Source organism: Carassius auratus, unplaced genomic scaffold (assembly GCF_003368295.1).
Source record: "Carassius auratus strain Wakin unplaced genomic scaffold, ASM336829v1 scaf_tig00214320, whole genome shotgun sequence".
Lineage (NCBI taxonomy): Eukaryota > Metazoa > Chordata > Actinopteri > Cypriniformes > Cyprinidae > Carassius > Carassius auratus.
The window spans coordinates 226,246-232,342 of record NW_020527612.1 but is presented as its reverse complement, the minus strand read 5'-3'; the positions used below and the strand labels follow the sequence as shown (position 1 = coordinate 232,342).

The window sequence follows — 6,097 nt, the reverse complement described above, 5'->3', positions numbered from 1 at the left end:
TCAATTTTCCATAGCAAACACTTTATTAAAATAGTTTCCCGTTTCATTATATTTTATAAATTATTTTTATATAAGTTTTTTTTTAAAAGAGATTTTTCTTAATCCAGTAAGACAAGGTGGACTTTCAACATGTTTGTTTCACAGTTGTTTAAGTTTTTGGTGTTGTGACTTGTGGAGTAAATTAGCCTTAAAAAGACATGAGCTGTGTCCAAAATCGCATACTTCTATACAATATAGTAGGGAAAATATGTGTCTTGAACAGTATGTCGAAACCTCAGCATTACAATAGGTGAGAAATACCCGAATGGTCCACTGGTTCCACTAAGAATTATCAGTATGGATTGGATGGACACTATTCTATCCCATGGGCCACTGGAGCTGAACAGGCCCCAAATTCAAACAAGTTAATAAATGAAAAATAACGGAAACATGTTGGGACTTTTCAAGTGTAAATTATATAGGATCAAGTTATTAAATTGTTGTATTAAATAAGTACCTTTTTTTGTCAGTTGTTGGTAATTAGTCATTGGTCAAGGAGCATACAGTTCACATGACAAAAGAAAACATGGCGAATGTAATGCATCTGAAATGTATTCATACTGCACAAACACATACTATATAGAATGTAATGTTTTAACAGTTAGTTAGTCTAAATTAGTTCATTCTGTAACAGTATGCGGAAATCTCAGATGCAGGTATAGAGCTTAATTCAGATCTTTGGATAATGGCTGAAATGTGTTTTGCTGACATTAGGTACCTTTGGATATCAAGCCCCACTGGTCCAGGCAAGTGATTTTGGGCGATCCAGCTACCATGTCACCAAAGAACAACTGAGATTCCTACTCTCATATGGATTTGCAGCTTCCCAAATGGCTGAAGTCTTGGAAGTATCAGTCAGTACAGTCAAACGGAGACTGAGGTAGAAAGAACAACAGTTCCATACTCACACCATAACTTTTTTTTTCTTCATTGCAATTTTTTTAAATAGTTTTTTTATGTTTAGAGAAATAGGCAGATACTGCTCATTTTAAGGTGCATTGGGTATCTCTAGGTCTTCAAATGAATGTTTTTTGGTAAATGTGTTCTCCAAGGAGAACAGAGAAAGGACATCTCACTCGCTATGACATAGCCTGTCTGATGAATTTGTAGCCACGTAATAGAACAAGTGTCCTTACTTTTTTACTGACTTCTGCTCAGTCATGTTTGTCTGTGTATTTTATTAGTTTGCCAGCAGTAAATTAACTTCTTCTGAACACTGCAGAAGCTAATTTATCATGATAAATGCAATATGTACTGTTGACAAATTATTTTTTTTTAAATCACTTACGACACATGTACAAGCAAAACCAATGGCCATATTGTTTGCATTCAAAATCAGTAGTGTGACTTAGTCTACTTCAGAGGAGATAATAAGATTAAAATGGTGTCTTGAAGATAACATTTTACTGTTACGTAAAATAAGTGTATTCGCTGTGGTTATAGAAATCACACCACAACAGAAGTGTACAACTGTTTTATTATTATTATTTTATAATGTCAAACTTTTTCTTTTCAAGGTGTAGTTATCACTGATGCTGCAATTTTTGTTTTGCTGCTGTTGTTATCAGAAGTTGTTTTTGTATCATGGTCATGTTCAGTGAAATGAAGTTATCTTCTAGGCGGTTCCACTTATCTGAAAGCATGAGGTATGCACACCTTTCGGAGGCCGAACTTGACGAAGTCGTTCGGCAGTTGGTTGGAGAGAACAAATAGGATCTAATGCTGTTCGGGCCAGAATGGCTACTATGGGTGTACGAGTTCAGCGGAGGAGAGTGAGGGAGAGTTTGATCCGAGTGAACCCAGCCGGAGCTGCACACAGAGCACTATCTCATCAACTACACTGGAGAACCTACAATGTTGCAGGTCCTAACTCTGCGGCACATAGATGGGAACCACAAGCTGATCAGGTAGATGTGGATGATACATGAGTTACATAACTTACATGCATCATTTCCAGGGTTCTACAGTGCACATATATCACTCACATTTGTCCTCCTGTTATGGCACTTGTAATTGAGATGTTTCTGTCGTTTTAGTATTATTAATAATATTGATTCAGTGACATTACATTATACAGAAAATACTATTTTACTGTGACCCTAGACACTCAGAAATAAAGGTACAAAAGCTGTCACCGGGGCAGTACCTTTTTAAAAGGTACATGTGTCACGGTTGGTAAACCGTGATCTCGGGTTGTTTACACTTTGTGGTGAATTCTGTGTGTTCCGCGTCTGCACTGATTAGTTGTGGGCGTTTCCGTTAATTGCATCAGCATCAGCTGCCACTCATTACTCATCCTCTATATAATGGTTTGTCTCACGTCTAGTGTTTGTGAGATCGTTGTTTCATGTCGTTGTGTTTACCCCCGTCTGGCTTCTGTGTAGTTTGCGTTTTGGATGTCTGTGTTTCCCCAGAACCTCATCCACTCTCCGCACGATCACTCAGCCACGGACACTTACCTTCGGCTCTATTCCCCGCAGTTCCTGTGCCACTCTCTCCTGCTGCCTCACGCCGTCAACATCCGGATTCTTCACCTGTCTTCCACAACAGTCTGGATTACTCACCGCCTTACCATCTCTCTGGAGTGTAGCTGTCTTCATCGTCATCGTGTGTCATTGTCTATCAACTATATCTCATTAAATTCATTAACTCGCACTTGTTTCCAGACTGTCCTTTCACCCACCGTCACAACATGTTTGTACCTAAAGAGTTCATTTTGGTACCTTAAAGATACATATTAGAATCTAATAGGAACAAAAGCATATCTTTTGAACGGGTACCAACACAGTGACCGTTTTTGTACCTTTTGTTTCTGAGAGTTTACATTCCTGCAATGTGTAAACATAGAAGCCTGAATTAATTTATTTAATCATAACACAGAAGACAAATAACAGCTTTTTATTTCATCTTTAGGTGGAGAATAGTGATCCATGGGGGGATCTGTGGCTTCAGCAGACTGGTTGTATTTTTGCAAGCTTCTGACAACAACAGGGCTGGCACAGTGTTTGACCAGTTTTTTCAAGCCACAGCTAGGTATGGTGTTCCATCTCGAGTTAGATGAGACCACGGAGGAGAAAACAATACAGTTTGTTTGTTTATGAATATCTATCATGGATCTGAAAGAGGAAGTGCCATCCGTGGTAGAAGTGTGCACAACCAGAGGATCGAGATACTTTGGGGAGATCTTTGGCGGGGTATGACTAATGTGTACCACCAGCTTTTCTCCTTTCTTGAGAGTGATGGAGTCATTGACTGTACCAACGAGCGACACATGTGGCCACTCCATGATGTGTACATTCCCCGGATTAACCGGGAATTGGAGGTTTTCAGGGAACAGTGGAACAATCATGGTTTGCAACAATTGCAGGATGTGGACATTCTTGCAGGACCTATTGGTAGTCTAGCTATTGATGCACTGCAAACCGTAATTAATATTCTGCAACAGTTGCTTCTTGTCGATTGTTTCTATTGTAATAAGGATGTTCAACTATTATTTGTTGATTATATGTGTGTGTTCTATCTCTCTCTCTGTCTCTCTCTCTCTCTCTCTATATATATATATATATATATATATATCTACACACACAACACAAGCATATTATGTCAACACAGACTTTTTAATTTGGACACGATTAATCATTGAACAGCCCTGTGTAATTTGAAAAGTTTTTTTGTTTTGTTTTGTTTATGGTGTCACTGTAATGTTCAGTTTAGTTCAGTGTGCATTAAGGTCACTGAGCTTTAATGTTTTTAAGATCCTTGTGTAGTATCTTGGTGGAATGCTTCCTGTACCGATAAATAAAAAAATAAAAAAACAAGGTTATATTGTTTACCAAATAAAGATATTCATTGCAATTGCATTAATCAAGAACCACATCTATACACTTTTCCATCCCCTCAAACGTTACTGTTTAATGTAAGAAAACTTGAGGTGTGGTGAATTCCAACTAATTTGCATAAAAAGGGGTAATCTTCCCTTGATTCTTGATAAAGGTATTTTTTCATAAAACAGCAATCTAGATATTGTCTTTGGACTACACAAGGAAAGGGAAAAAAATACAAAAGGAGGATATAATAGCAGGATCTTAAACGGTGGAAGTGGTAGAATATTTCTGCTGTCAGGAAAGCCAAATCAAGTTCTCATACCTGAACTGAAAATCTAAAATACTGCATAATGAGCGCCACCTGCTGGTGATAGCTGTAAATGTAAGCACAATAAAAGCACACGTTGTTTTCCAAAGACATATATTGATTACAATGGTCCGTCTTAAACCCTCATTGATTGCTTACCTCCACTGTAAGTGATTTACCCACATAAATGTAAAATCTCTGATGCTAACTTAAGTTTGATCACTGTTAAAACTATAATGTTCAATAATAGGTTTATTTACTAAGAAAAGGCATATGTGAAGAAAAACAAGGCAAATTTATTTCTAATATAATATCTAATGTTTCATAAAACTGTTATTTCTATAGGCTGTAAAAAAAGGACAATATAAAAGGGATGAATAAGCTGATCTATAGCATGTTAAATGGTGGTTGCCTGTCTACGAATGGTACACCCCCCTAAGCTCACAGAAGTGGTTTGACCCAAGTCCTCAGCTGCCAATGACATTAACCCGTTCAAACTGATTTTTAACGCGTACTTCACGTGTATTTAACACGTGAAATACACGTTAAATACGCGCTGATTTTTAACACGTAAACAACACGTATTTAACGCATTAAATACGTGTTGTTTACGCATGAAATACACGTATTTAACGTGTTGTTGACGCGTTAAAATTCATGTGAATTTGACCCTTTTGGCCTTCCATACGCCACGCATCCAATGTGTCGCCGGCCTAAGTGTTTATAGGCTATTATTCGCAGGGCTCTCAAGTCTCAAGCATTGGGCGTGAGACCAACGCATTTAAACTCGTTCACGCGCTCACACGCCACACCTTGTATTTCTCACGCAGAGACATTACGAGGATAATAATGCCCACCAAGTAGCGGCGCTAATTTTTAAACTGCGAAACAAGTAGAGGAATCAAGTGAGTTTCCCGAAGGCCCTGACACGCACCAGCTAATCAAAAAAAAAAAAAAAAAAAAATTCATTCAGACTCTTGCTGAAGTAGGTAACGTAACGGTTACAGAAGAGGACAGTAAGCATCCTATGAGTACAGTAAGTCATCTCACCATTGCTGGGGAATATATGTGTTCAGACATATATGATGTGACCCCCCCCCCCCCCCCAGTTTTGTCCAAATCCATTGACTTGACAAGACAATGACCTCGGTTTGAACTAATGTTATATGATTTTTTTTTTAAATCAATATATGAATTTTCTATTTTTTCAAAACAGTCTAAGATATGTTTTGGTCTGATGGTTACTGTGTCCCCCACGCAATTTTGGCCATCGTACGTGGTCGGCCGTAGCTTTGCGCCTATTATTAGCGCACTATTATTTTTATAGTTAACGTTAAACGTTGAAAAGGATGCGGAGCTACTCTGACAGTTTTATATAAGAGACTTCTATAATAGGGCTATCCATAATACTTGTATGGCAGTAGTTTGAATTATTTTTAGCTTTTTCTTTCCTTTTATTTTTACTGCACAACTTCCTGGTCCCCATTTTGAAAACGTTTTGCCTAAGCTATTTCATTATATTTTATCCAATGTATAATATTGATTATTGCATTCGTCTATTTCAAAGATGACAGGGAAGAGGCAAAGGAGCATTCTTTCATGCTTTGCTCTAAGATCAGCTCCCTAAAAAGGTGTCTAGGTCAGAGGAGGAGACTGTGGAGAAGACAGTGGAGGAGGCAATTAGGGTGCCAGTAGAGGATGGGTCCATGGAAGAGACTGAGGAAACAGTGGAGAACCCACTGGAAACAGGGAAAAAGAGAGGGTTAAGTAGAGCAACCACCTATAGGTGTTCCTTTAAGAAGGAGTGGTCAACCTGATGGCCATTCATCACAAAGGGAACCACTAGCTCTTTTTACTGGTGCTTAGTCTGCAGACAAGAGAACTCCTGTGTCCATCAAGGTGTGAGGAACATAAGCAGGGAGGCTTT

General features: G+C 38.3%; 1 long non-coding RNA gene across 1 annotated transcript; it reads left to right on the top strand.

Annotated features, from left to right (window-relative positions):
- The first annotated feature begins 708 nt into the window (after positions 1-708).
- LOC113091814 (uncharacterized) lies at positions 709-3,521 on the top strand. Its single transcript, XR_003287449.1, has 3 exons — positions 709-919; positions 1,659-1,946; positions 2,953-3,521. It is a non-coding gene; the product is annotated as an uncharacterized LOC113091814 (long non-coding RNA).
- Positions 3,522-6,097: the final 2,576 nt, after the last annotated feature.